This window comes from Hetaerina americana, unplaced genomic scaffold (assembly GCF_022747635.1).
Source record: "Hetaerina americana unplaced genomic scaffold, ioHetAmer1.1.p SCAF_7, whole genome shotgun sequence".
In the NCBI taxonomy this organism is placed as follows: domain Eukaryota; kingdom Metazoa; phylum Arthropoda; class Insecta; order Odonata; family Calopterygidae; genus Hetaerina; species Hetaerina americana.
The window spans coordinates 716028-730674 of record NW_027287316.1 but is presented as its reverse complement, the minus strand read 5'-3'; the positions used below and the strand labels follow the sequence as shown (position 1 = coordinate 730674).

The 14647-nt window shown below is 40.3% G+C and overlaps 1 protein-coding gene across 1 annotated transcript in view; it reads left to right on the top strand.

Moving 5' to 3' along the window:
- LOC139696477 (RAB11-binding protein RELCH homolog) overlaps nucleotides 1-14647 on the top strand; it is a 78673-nt gene that overhangs the window by 2810 nt on the left and 61216 nt on the right. The window lies entirely within an intron of this gene.

Below are 14647 nucleotides of genomic sequence, written 5' to 3'. Positions count from 1 at the left end.
CCTAAGCATGGAGCCCTGTGGTACACCACATTGCACTTTAAGAACTGCAGATTGACAGCCATCAAGTTCAACCAATTGATGGCGATCGGCCAAATATAACTTAATTGATTTCGGTTCAACTTCCTTGATGCGGTGATATTCTAGCTTTGAAATTAACGTTGAATGATTAACACATTCGAAAGCCTTACTAAGATCGTATAGTGCGACAGAGACTGATTCCTTCTCTTCAAATGCATTAGTGACATAATTAACTACGGGCTCTACGGCCAAAATTATAGACTTCCCAGATTGAAAGCCATACCGTGATTGGGAAAAAAGATTATTATATTGAATAAACCGCATATTAAATGTTTCCTTTTAGATTCAAAAATTTTACCATGAACAGGTACTATGGAAATGGGGTGGTAGTTAGTTAAATCATCTTTATCACCTTTTTATAGACAGGTGCTGTTCTGAAATATTTTGCAGCATTTTGGGGAATCTCTTGTCTCAAAGCACAGGTTGACTAATAAAGTTAATGGTTCCGCAACTAACGCAATGATGTCCTTGATTAGAGAATTAGACAGGCCATAGATATCCTTGCTGTTGGATTAAAAACTTTTTTACAGTCAATATAATATCAAATGGGGTTGTAAAATTCCATTTTAAATTTAAATAATTTTGAGGAAGATTTTGGGGCATACTTACAATATGGTCAGCATCAACTTTTTCAGTGAACATATTGTGTTCGACAGCTTACAAGAAAAATTGTTTATGGTTTATTATTAGGTAATCTAAAGATTTAGGCAGGTTTTTGGATGAACATAATTAATAATTAAATAATTTGTGACCCCTAGCACAACACAACATCCTACTCTCCATCAGGTTCCTCTTCAGCTTTGAGTACATTCTTCCTCCCTTCATCCCGTCCAACATCCCTATCCTCTTCCTTCCCTTTCCTCGTTTGCCTAACATTCTCCCCTCAAATACAGTCTTCAACATTCCACTGCCGGTCAATACCCCCTTCATCCACTTTTCCTGCCTCCATAGGATTTCTCCCGACAAACCCCTCTCTTCGCCCACCACACCAAGTACTTCCTCATTTGTTTTCTTCTCTGTCCATTTCACTTTCTCCATTCTTCTCCACACCCACATTTCAAAAGCCTCCAGTCTACGTCTATCCTCTTGCTTCAATGACCACGTTTCCGTGCCGTACATAGCTACGCTCCATATGAAAGTTTTTACGAGTCTTTTCTTAACATCCTTACTCAACGTCCCCGTCATTAACTACTTCCTCCTTGTGAAAGCCTCTTTGCCTGGTGCAATCCTTCTCCTTATGTCCCTACTACTTTGACTGTGTTGGTCCAAAACACTTCCGAGATACGTAAACTGTTCTGCCTGCTCTAGTTTTTGCCCTCCTGTTTCAATGTTAAGCTTGGCCTTTTTCTTTCTAGAAAATCACATAACCTTTGTTTTATTAATATTGATTCTCATCCCATACCTGTCGCACTGAATTTCCAATTTACTAAACAATGCTTGCAACCCCTTGGTTGACTGACAAACTAAAGCTTGGTCATCAGCAAACCTAACTGATTTTATGAATTTCCCTCCCACTTTTATTCCTTCCTCCAGTTCTTCCCATGCCTCTTTAATCATTTCCTCTGCCTACAGGTTGAACAGCGACGGTAATAATGGGCAACCCTGCCATACACCTCTTCCTATCATTGCCCATCCAGACTCCCCGTTCCCCACCTACACCTGAGCAGTCTGCGACATTTACAGGTTGCGGATTAGTCTCCTTTCCCTCCAATCTATTCCTATTTTCTGCAATATACTCATTAGTTTTTCCCAATTCACTCTATCAAACGCTTTTTCGAAATCTACGACACAGGCAAAAACCTCCTGGTTGTGTTATATATTCCTCTGTATTAATAATTTCATTACTGCAATGGCTCTCCCCTTCTTAAAACGCAAACTGATCATCCCCTTAGTAATCATTTGCCGTACTCCCTATCCTTTTGTTTATGATCCTGAGAACAACTTTAGCTGCGTGGGATATCAAACTTATTGTCCTGTAGTCCTCACATGATGTAGCCTTTACCTTTTTTGGAATAGGAACTAAAACTGATTTCACAAAGTCTTCCGGCCAGATTCCTTCCTCATGGATACAATGGATCAGCCCATATAGCCTCTTCCTCCCACATCTTCCTAAACATTTCAATAGTTCCGCGGGAATGTTATCCACCCCCACGGACTTATTTAGTTTCATCTCCCTTAATGCCATTTCTATTTCATTGTCTAGTATACCTGGACCTAAGCTATCTTCCTCTACGTCATATTCTTTTTCAATGTCTAACTTTGTTGGTCTAAGCTCTTTACTATACAGTTCTATATACTCCTTCCATATCTCTTGGATCTTTCCTGTGTCAATTAATACCTTACCCGCCTTATCTCTAACTGTTAGCATAGGTCTCCCTTTCTTACTTCCCTATAAAGATTTAATTTTGCTGTACAGCGCACTGATTTCACCCTTCCTCTGCAGACTTTTCATATCCTGGCACTGCATCTTCCACCATGCTTCTTTTGCTTTATTTGTTGCTCGCCTTAATTTATTGTTTAATTCTTTGTGCTTCATTTTGCCTAACTCTGTATTTACATTCTTCCATTTTCTTCGCTCATCCATCTTTGTAATCATCTCATCTGTGATCCATGGTTTCCTAGTCCTTTTAGCATTAACGGTTCCAATAGTGTCTTTTGCGGATTTAGACAACCCTTTCTTGATACTTTCCCATTTTTCTTCGATAGTACTTAGCTCTTTACCATCCTTAATGATTTCCTTTACCGCCTGTTTGTATTCCTTCTTTTTCAAACCATTTAATGCTTCTACATTCCATTTTCTAACTCTCCGCCCTGCCTTATGTTTTTGAAGCGTATGCTACATTTCATATCAACTAAATTGTGGTCTGAGTATGCATCTGCTCCCGGGAAGCTGTGGGAATTTATCAAACTGTTCCTAAACCTCTGTGTAACCAGAATATAATCGAGCTGATACCTTTCTGAATCACCTTTTACATGGGCATTTTACATGTATATCTGAATCTTTTTTGTGGTGTCTAAACCAAGTGTTGGTGATGACTAACCCCTGTCTCCTGCAGAACTCCACTGCTTTCTCCCCGCGGTCATTCCTCGTGCCTATGCCGTAGTCCCCGACCTCATCACCATCTCTTCCATTGCCTATCGTCGCATTCCAATCCCCCATCACTATCAAATGTTTCCCTGCAGGAACACATGCAATTATGTCCTCTAACTGATTGTATATCTTCTCGACCTCTTGTTCCTAATGGTTGCTCGGTGGCATGTATACCTGAATAATGACCAAGTTTGTCGTTTCTGCTTTTATCTCTACTAGTAATAATCTATCCGTTACTTGCTCTATGTTGACTACGCTTCTTCTTATCTCTTCATTTAATACTATGACAACCCCACGTTGGCTCTCGTCCCCGCCGCTGTATATTATTCTATAATTATCACTCCAGGAATCCCCACAATCCTTCCATCTCACCTCGCATATACCTAAAATATCTATATTTCACCTTTCCATCTCTTGCTTAACATTCTCTAATTTCCCTGTCCTCATCATCATCTTAACATTCCACGTTCCTATTTTAACTAATTTGGTGGTCTCCTGCGTCTTCTGTCCTGCTGCTGCTGGTTTTCCTTTGCAAGGGTTTCGTTTGATGACGACCGCGGAAGCCTTGCCTCCCCCGCTGCTGGGCACGACACACGGCCAATTGGGCCGAGCCCCGTAGTTACCAGGACTCAAAATCTCTGTATAGTCCATCATGTTAATCTTGGGAATGATAATTGAGGTGGTTTCCGGTTGCTTTCCTCAATAGTGTTTTTAACGTGACACCATCACTTACTGGCCGCCTCACTGGGGTCAGACGCCATTGCAGCCGCCTCACTGAGGAACAGACGCTGTGCTGACTAATTTTTGTCTGGCTCCTAACCTTTGACCTATCTGGCATGGGTGACCCTACCAGGAGCAATTATTACTACTCCCGCCAGCACAGCTCTAGGGGTCATTGGAACGCACAAGCCCTTCCACTACGTCAAGTTTGTAGTCTGGGGAGGGTTGTTTACGGTATCTGGGGAAAAATGAAGATTTTCTTTTGCATTACTATGAAGAAACTCTGCACTTTATGCCGCCTTTTTTTTATTCTCTGCTTTGTTAATAAAGTCCTTGTATGTTTTATTTTTTCAAATCTAATTGAATTATAAAAATATCTTTTGCTTTTCATGTGAGCCTCTTTGTCGTGCAAGTTCCCACTGCTCTTGTAAGAGTGGTAGTAACTAAGTAAACCATTTCTAAGAGCTGATAACTCCTCAGTTTACCAAAGATTTTTTGCCCTTTTAGTAAGGTTTTTAGGGAGTAATTTTTTAGGAAAGCAGTGTTCAAGAATATCTAGGAAATTACCTAAAAACTTTGAAAACTTAAGTTGCTCAAAGGAGCCTGTACAAGTACCATGACAATTGATGCAAAAAGAAGTAATTTGGATATCTCTGAATTTTCTACTGTTGTAGGCCTAATAGTTATGGTTTAGCTTCTATTTGAAAATTTCGTTGAAGCTACTTGAGTCTTATAAATGAACCTTATACTTTGTTGGTAAGTTAGGAGGTAGTTAATAATACTTAAAGTATTCAGTACAGGACCAAAATTGATAATTGCATTAACCTATCTAGGCCAACAGAAAGTTGAGTTGATTGTTTGTTAGCCCAGTATAAACGATAAGGAAGCAGAAAATTTTCAAAAACACGACAATCAGAATATACTTTACAATTTTCGGCTTAACGCAGAGTTAAAATCTAAATTGATCTTTCTGAACGGCTTAAAGAAATAAATGTTCTGGGAAAAGCATCTCTAGTTCCTTTTGATATGAATAACCTATTCACTTGTGTCCCCAGATTGGAAGCCTTACTTTATGCTCAAAATTTACTCAATCATGCCAACATTGCCGCAAATATTTCAATTGATTTAATCTCCCTAATTAAAGTGACAATTAAAATTATTTCAGTTTCAACCACAAGTGTTACATCCAAGCAGATGGTCTAACTATGGGTTTCCTTCTTTCCTCCATCCTAGCCGAAATCTTCCTTAATTATTAAAAGAACATCTGTTCAATACTGTCAATAAGCTCGTAGAAAATGTGGTGTGTATTTGTTCCGCTACATTGATGGTAGTATTTGCCAGTGCACATGGCTAAACAGCCAGTTAGACTCCTTCCACTATTACCTCAGCCTGATCTATCCATATATTACCTTCTCCATAGAAAAAGAAGTCAATGGCCCTATTAACTTCCTGGATCTGTTAATTACCCCAAGAGAAAATAGATATGGGTCCAATTTACTGGAAACCCACATTTACAGATCTCATTATTCCCAATGATATCACCCACCAGTTTTCTCACACATATATAGCCCTCCTCTGGATGATCAACCGGCTCCTACACATCCAGCTCTCCCCCACAAATATCAATAAAGAACTTGATTACGAATATAGCCACCAGCAATGGGTACGATGCAAACCTAGTTGAAAAAGTACCTCAGAGGAAGCAAAAAGCAATGGTCAGAGGTAGAATTTCATCCTCTCAGCCCTAAACATCTAAAGACTTCAATTGGTGTTCAATCCCATTTACAGGAGATATCCTCTATAAAATCTCAAATATCCATCTTACTTCACTCAAAGAGGCCTTTTACCCACCATTTACTCTCTCTTAACCCATAGGTAATGGCAAAGACAAACAGGATATGCTTTTTAAATTGGGCATCTATAAATTAAACTGTGATAATTGCAATGCCTATTATGTTGGTAAAACTGGGAGGAATTTATATACATGAGCCATAGGGATTTCTATGCACGCCAGGGAGGGAGGAATTTCTATGCACGCCAGGTGTCACAAAAATCAAAACTCCAAATCCCTCTGCTTAAAACACCGTGCAGATAGGAAACACTAAAGCAATATTATCCAAGAAATACTGCATATCCTCCTGGAAGGATTAAAAATGGACACACTCAAGCAAATTGAGATTAGAAGGCTCTTGGCAGGCCCCAAAGCAATACTTTGTAATGAGTAATTGCACCCTCGCCTCTCCTTACTGAGAAACTAACGTGGACGGGAAAACAAATCCAACAGTTTGATGCAACCGTTTGCCCCCTACCCCTGCCATGCACCCACCCGACCCCATCCAATGCCACATCATAACGAAGGCCGCCTTTCCCTTCCCTCACCCGAATTACTCCGGCAACCACCTTCGACTTCCCACCCTCCCTCCCCCTCCCACATAGCCACCCCCTCTCCTCTGTCCTAAGGGTATGTATTCAACTGCTGCATGTGAACCAAACTTGTACCTGATGATACCGCAAGTCGGTGAAACTAATTTGCATTGCATCTTAGAATGAAATCTGTGGAAAATTACGAACTCCTGGAATATGGGCATTAGTTTACAGTGTTGCATTAGTGTTGAAATCCCCACAAATTATGATATTGGCCTTCCAAGTCAAGAAAAAGGATAGTGCTGGTTCTAGTTTGTTTCAGAAATGCTCAAATAAGCATGAAGGGAGCAATGCACGGAAGCAAGAATCAGATTCAGGACCAATGTGATTGAAGATATTTCAAATTGCTATTCCATATGGAATTCGTAATGAATCAATAACTTTACAAGGCATTCCTTTCAAGGCATGAATACAAGTACCACCATTTTTCGCGACAATAAAATGACGCCAATGGCTAAAATTGCTGATGTTATGCTCTACAACTTCTTTTTTTGTGAGTAAATGATCATTGGGACGTGGTGTATTGCAGCTTCCATGTTTAACAACTGCTTCTATCACAGATATCTAATTTTGTAAGCATCTCACATTTTGACAAAATATATTTATGTCAACCACCAGTCAGAAGGACTTAGTTTTTTGGAAAGTCGCAAATGAAGGAGGTGAAATGCTTTGAGCATATCTCCGTGGCGTGGCGCTTGCTGCTGTGGTGACTACCAGCACTCAGAGATTTTTCAGTACTTCTGAGTTCCACTCATTTACTACGGCAGCTGTGGTATGATAAAGGATATTTTACTCCAATTGGCCCTTTCAAAAAGGCTGGTGTATTTGCCAATCAGTTCATTCCACTGATCCATAAACGATTCACGTACATTTTGTGTGTGTGTCTGGGATTGTACAAATTGTCGGTAATCATGGTTAATCTTCAGTTTGATGATCAAGTGGGGAAGGCGTCTGCAAGTGAGCAAAGGAGTCTGATGACAGAAGCACCCACAACGGTGCATTGATCACATTTCTTTTTTAATAACAGTCTCAATTAATGTCTCAATCTTCACTGTGTTCTCATTGGAAGCTCTGGAGACGCACTCCTCCCATGCTTAATTCTATGGATCTGAAGTGTTCGAAGGTACATTCTCAGAGGTCAGTTAGTGCAAGGGATTGTTTGTCTACGGCCCTACCTCCTTCAACCATTTTCCGTCTTGCCATGTGCCCTCCAATTGCTGAGTGTTTTAAATAATGACTTGATGGCAAGCATAGAAGGCAATGCAGAGGCCTCCTTCATGGACTCATTGACCCAACTGTGAATATTTAGTGTATTGTTTCTGCAATAGCAGCACCAAACTCCATTTCTTCACATAATATAATCGCTCTAGTATCTTCTTTATATTTCCTTATCAATTCTGATATGTGTGGAATGTGCCTGGAGGGGGACACGGGATGTAATTAACCTCACAGTGCAGCATGATGGGTGTATTGGAAAGCTTCTTATTGCACCCTCTCCAAGGAGGGCGTGCCTTTACTTAAGAGGTTCTTTTCTGCTTGAATGGACTATAGCAATAATGAAACTGCATGTGGAAAGCATTTGTCCATATAAATTTCAACTAGCATTATACAAACCCCCGCAAGCAAAGTAGAAATTTAGGTTTTTACCATTTAAAAACCTTAGATCCCATCCTTGATATTCTCATGAATACTTTCATTTTGTGCAAAACCTTGGCACATTCAATTGTTTCCGGCTCAACTTTGTGGAAATTCATTTTAATTAAATTAAGAATACAAGATGATACAAGGTACCTGATGATGCGTTGCCTTGAGCGTTGAAACTGGTTGTACGTGAATAAAAGACAGTGGAAAGATACATTGTATCCTTCATTTAATTACCTTGGTACATCTTATCACCAAAGGTTAGAGACTCAAATATCATATTTAAGCACCTTGTTGCTGACCCCTTTTTTTATTTGGAAAGGTGAATGCCCTCCCAGCAATGCACTTTTTCTCTGGCCATCAGAGCAATTCTTTGCATCAGCCACCTCCCAGAAAATGTTATCCAGTGGTTACTGCATTTAGAAGGAGTTAGTGGAAAATTCCTGGCTTGTCCCCTTCACTTGGTGAAGTGCATGGATGGTCTCGATGCATGTTAGCGGATGACTTGGTTAAAAATAACTGTTTCTGCATCACCCGCAGTTTCTTGGACTTTACTTGGGTGCTATCATTTTGAATGTCTTCTTCACACTGGACTGGGAAAGCTTTTTTATGAATGCATTTCCTCTGTTTGGTCCAAGTTACTCAGCAGTCGAAACATTCAAATCTCTCACCAATGAGCTGTGCTTTCACTTAAATTAAAGGTCCCCACTTATGATTCCCATTCAGCTGGTAATAAATGGGATAATTAAGCTACTTATCCAGCTGTGTACCTACTTCCTAATCTCTGGTGCTAAAAACAGTGGAGAAAGGCAGATTCTGTAGATGTTCTGATAATTAACTATCCGAGTATTACTTGTTATTGCCAATATTCTTGTTTTATGCCATAGCTATTGCATATGTATACATATCAGAATAACAATTCTTCCGTGTATATCCATGCAGCATGTGTGTACTTGCAATTTTCTTAATATTGCCCAGTTGTATCACATCATCATATTGTGGTGTTACTTTGACATGTACGAGACCAGTTTATCTATCCCATCTACTGTTGTCATTATTTAATTCTCATACCATTGTTTGTCTTAATGCTTAAGGTGGAGGTAGATGTGGAAAGCCTTTACTGCAGTCAACCTGAGCCAGTTAACTATTTCCTGATCACACACTTTATGTCACTACCAAGGCAATCCACTTACCTCTGAAAATGTTTATGATATTTCCTGGCCCATAAGATGCACTCTTTTAGATTATAATTTACTAAAAATATTGCAATGCAACTCTCTGATATTGTTGCATTTTAATGTATATTAGTCAATAACTCCATCAAAAGTTATTGTTGCGGCATCACCTGCAGTTTCTTGGAATTTAAAAAAAACATTTGGATCGGACAGAAAAGGATCAATGTATTTTGTTGTAAACACGCACTGTGAAGAAAATCGAAAATTTAATAAAAAATTAGCATCTACGTGTAATATCAACATTTATTCATTGTAGAATCCCAGAAAGTCACCACTTAATTGTTTCTGCAATTACTTTCACTGGAGTTATCATTTTCTTCATACACAGTTTCATCTTCACTTCCATGGAGCACATTGATAATTTCACATTTGAAAAAAATACCTTTTGATAGCCAGTCGCAAACTAGAAATCAACTTCCGTTTCTTTCTTCCCGTGAGTCTTTCTTCCCTTTCTTGCCTGGCTTTATCAGAGAACAGACGTGCTCGAGCTCGCTCCCTAGAACCGGTTCGACCCTACCTGAGACTACCTGCGTGCCTGCTGATACTTCTGTACCTCTGTGTTTGTTCTTCCCTAGTGAAGTGTAGTTTAGTGTCAGCTTTAATTTTGTGAAATAGTTAAGTTTATTTAGTTTTTGTGTTGCTTGTTATTAGTTTTTAATAGTGTGGAGGTATTCCTAGTGGGTACTCTTAGTGGCTTGCGGTGGTTTTTGTCCATCGAATCTAATTGGTTATCGGTGAGTGCTTTATTTTCTTTACCATCTTTTTTCTTTCCTTTCTTTACTATCTTCCAAAGCGTAACTTATTGATTGAGCTAAATTTAACTAACCCCTCTTAGAAATTTTAGCGTAGCGTATACAAGTTAGCTTTTGCTGGGAACTCGGTTGTTATTTAAGATGGCTACATCTAGGTCCCCTGTTGCCATGCTTGAAGGCACTGGCGAATGCGCGGCTTTAAGGGCCCGTATCGTCATGCTGGAGAGAATGGTGCGGGAGCTTCGATCGGAGATCGCCGGCCGGAGGGCTCCCCTCGGGAGAGATGGTGCTCGGGGTGGGAATACGAAAACCCGCCACGCCCATATTGGTGCACGGATTCGTCCGAATGCTACACGTGGCTGGGCGATTAGAGACCTACCCCGTGTCCCATCTCCCAAGGAGGGAGTGTCTCACGTCCATAGGTCAGACGATTGGAGGGTTGTCTCTCGGGGCAAGGGGAAGGTAACGCTGCGGCGTGGATTGGACTCTGCGGAGGCAGATACCATCCCCGTCTCCAACAGGTACCAGGTGTTGTCGGATGACAGCACCACCATACCTGCAGCCCCTACCCCTACTCCGAGGGCACTGCCTAGGGTAAGACGTCAGGGAACGGGAAGGGAGGGAATTGTAGTAATAGGTAGCTCGAATGTCCGTCGTGTAATGGTCCCATTGAGGGAAAGGGCGCGCCGCGTAGGCGCCGATCAACGGGTGACTGCCTGGTGTATACCAGGCGGAGGAGTCCCTCAAGTGACGAAGGCGATCGAGGCGGCAGTCAAAGGCACGAAATGCTCTAGGCTGCAGGTCGTGGCCCATGTGGGCACCAACGATGTCACGGACCGTGGATCCAAGGAGGTCCTCTGTTCCCTTAGGGAACTGAGCTCCGAGGTGAAGCGCGTCCAGGGTGTCGAGGGGGTTCGGCTGGGACTAACAGTCTGCAGCATCGTTCCGAGGGAGGATCGCGGGTCTCTGGTTTGGAGCCGAGTGGAAGGCATGAACCAGAGACTATCGAGATTCTGCTCGGACATAGGAGCCTCCTTCGTCGACCTGAGGCCAACCCTCCGATCTTGCAGGACTCCCCTTAACCGTTCTGGGGTCCATTACACGGCGGAAGCGGCGAGTAAGGTAGCGGATAGGATACTCGACAACTGTAGGCCTTTTTTAGGATAGAGGGCAGGTCACTTAGTGGGTCAGTAACATCTGGGGATAGCACGTATAATATTATTAATAAAAATATAAAAGTCACCGACAACACTGGCATTGATTTAGAAAGACATGTGACATGCACTTCCCCACAAAGGCGTCCTAAATTACAGTCAGGCACAAATAAGGACGTTATTCAGCATCAAAATAATATAACTATACTTGTTAAAAATTGCAGAAGCCTCAAGAACAAATCAGCGGATCTAGAACACATAATCCAAACTCATTCCGCTGATATAGTATTGGGCACAGAGAGTTGGCTGTGCAATGACATAAACGACCAAGAAATTTTCCCAATAGATTTCAAAGTTTACCGACACGATAGAGATACAAGACCCGGAGGAGGGGTTTTCGTGGCAGTGGAAAGTCATTTTGAAAGCAGGCAAGTTTCATTTGAAAATAATGACATAGAAAGTGTTTGCTGCAACTTAATACGGACCAATCAACCCAACATAAATTTATGCTCTTTCTACAGACCTCCAGACTCAGATTTGAAAACACTTCATACCCTCAACGATCAAATTTACAATTTTACACGTAAATATAATAACAGCATCAACATAATTGGTGGCGACTTTAACCTCCCTGGTATAGATTGGGACAGCAATATCGTTAAATCTGGGACCCGCGATCGCGAATCTTGCAATTCCATGATAAAATTGGTTCAAAGAAACTCCCTCCATCAAGCAGTACGCATGCCCACCCGTGGAAAGAACATATTGGATCTATTTCTTACAAACACGTCTGAACGTATTATTAGTGTATCAACTGATGAGGGCTTGAGTGACCATAAAGCAATTAATGTCCACTTGGACATAGAAATAAAAAAGATTGTTAAACCAAAAAGAAAAATTTATAATTACCATAAAGCAGACTTTGAATCTTTTGCCAATCAATTAAACTCTTCACTACCCGAGTTCAAAACCCACTTAAGTCATGTCAACGTGGAAGAAACTTGGACAGAATTTGTCAATATCATGCAAAAAGGAATCGTAGATTTCATACCTATAAAATAAGTTAAAGCAAATCGCGACCCCAGGTGGTACAATAAAGACGTTAGAAAAGCCCTTTGAAAGCAGAGAATGCTACACTCTAGGTTAAAGAGGGCAGGCGTGAACACATCATCCCCTGAGAATAAACAATTATGGGACACATATAGATCCTCTAAAATTGAAACCAAAACACAATTACGTAGCGCCTTACTGGACTTTAAACGCAAAGTACTTTGCGAGCACTTGGACACTGACCCCTAAGCTTTCTGGTCATATGTTAGGGAAGTAAATGGGAGTAAACAAACCGTGGCTTGCTTAAGGGATTGTAGCAATATAATTCATACAGACAGTGAGGGTAAAGCTAACATCCTAAATTCATTCTTCGAAAGCGTTTTCTCGATTGATGTTGCCACCGCATATCTCCAAGAAACAATACATACTCCACCCATGGAAAAAATAACAGTGGACCAACAAGGAATTCTAAAATTACTTAATGAGATTAAACCCAACAAATCCCCGGGTCCCGAAAATATACCAGCTAGGGTGATAAAACATTTAGCTCCAAACATTGCCCCGTACCTTGAATTTATATTTTAAAAATCCCTCACAGAGTGCAAAGTACCTAAAATTTGCAAAACCGCGCAAATAACGCCTATTTTTAAAAGTAGTAACAGTAATTACAGACATATATCTCTCACTTCTATCTGTTGCAAAATCTTAGAGCACATAATTGTCAGTTCAATAATGAGACACCTTGACAATATTAACTTTTTAAGTCACAATCAACACGGATTCAGGAAAACCCGCTCCTGCGAAACCCAATTAGGATTATTTACACATGATTTACTTGTATCTGGTGAGAGAGGTAGGCAAGTGGATGCCATCTTCTTAGATTTTCAAAAGGCATTTGATAAGGTCCCACATGGTAAACTCATTCATAAATTGAAAGTCGCGGGTATAAACAAGGGCGCCATAAGTTGGGTTAAAGATTTTCTTTCAGAGCGGGAACAGAGGGTAGTCCTTGATGGCGCTAGTTCGGACAGCGTTCGAGTCACGTCGGGGGTACCTCAGGGAAGTGTGATCGGGCCGTTGCTTTTCTTGATTTTTGTTAACGATTTGAACCGCGAAGTGAAAAGTAAAATTAGGATGTTTGCAGATGACTTGGTGATCTATCGGGAGATATCTGGGGATGAGGATCGTTTTATTCTAGCGCAGGATTTAGATTGCATTACTAAATGGTGTTCTAACTGGGGATTGACTCAAAATTATAATAAATGTTCAGTGGTAAATTTCTTTAAAAGATCAACGGGATTTGCTTACAAATTAGCTGGTACATATGCACAGACCATTTCTGATCATTAATATTTCACTGGAAATGAATATTGCCTGGAAAAATCAGCAATATTGCTTTTGTTCTCATTTCAGTAAAAATTATATTTGTCAAGACAGTGATCCCATTCTTCCTGTGATTTATCATCCAGTTCTAACATGTTCCTCAAGCTTTGGCCATTTGAGAGCACATGAGCATAAAGTGTTTTAAGGCATACCTGCATTTACTGAATGCACCTCCTGCTCCTGTTCTCGTATCTCAGTCAGGGGTGACAAAACTCCTTTCATCTGCCTCGTTTCTCTGCTCGAAAGCTCAATTCACAACTTCAAGTTTAAATGCAATGCTGCATGACAATCTACTCACTTCAGATCCCATGAGGCTATTCTAATTTTAACTTTTTATGCAATGCCTAGTTTCTGTTATTATTTTAATATTATCTACTTGAGAGTGTACTTGATTGATATTGTCATTAATTGATTTTATGTACCTGAGAGTGTCATAAAGCCACATGTACTTAAGTTCGAGTTCAAGTAGACTCTGAATTTATAGGGAGAGATACAATGTATGTATATATTTATTAGCAGAGAGGCAACCTCCCTGTTAGCCCAATGCATATCAAGTTTTGCAGCAGCACCACATGTGAAATGTAACTAAAAGTGCTGCATTGTAGACTTTTACAATTTATTTGGGAATTTTTTACGAAGTACTTTCAACAAAATATAGAAACTCTGTTGCTTATTATTGACTCTTAACATCTATATTATCGTCATTTGTAACAAAGGCAACCATTCCCTATGCCTGAAGTAGGAAAAAACTCTCTAATTTTTAAAACCAGCATTTTTCCTGTAAATCCACTTGTGAGTGTTGTCAGAAATTACTCTTATAGGTTGAGGTTCTACCCATTTGTGGCCCTTTTTTGTGGCCCGGAAAAAGAGCATATTTTGGTGTAAAGGAAGTGTGTTCCTTGGGCCAGGAAATATGGTACATTCAAAACTCTGCCACTTTGCCACTATTTTATGCATTTTAATGTGGTTCATGGTATGAAATCTAATATGTTACATTCATTGCTCACTTCTTGAATATGTTGTGAAATGTGGAAAACTTGACTGAATTATTGGGAAAAATATGTTAGTATTAACTGCTGAATTTTTATTCCTACTGCAGTTATCATTAATGAAATGTCT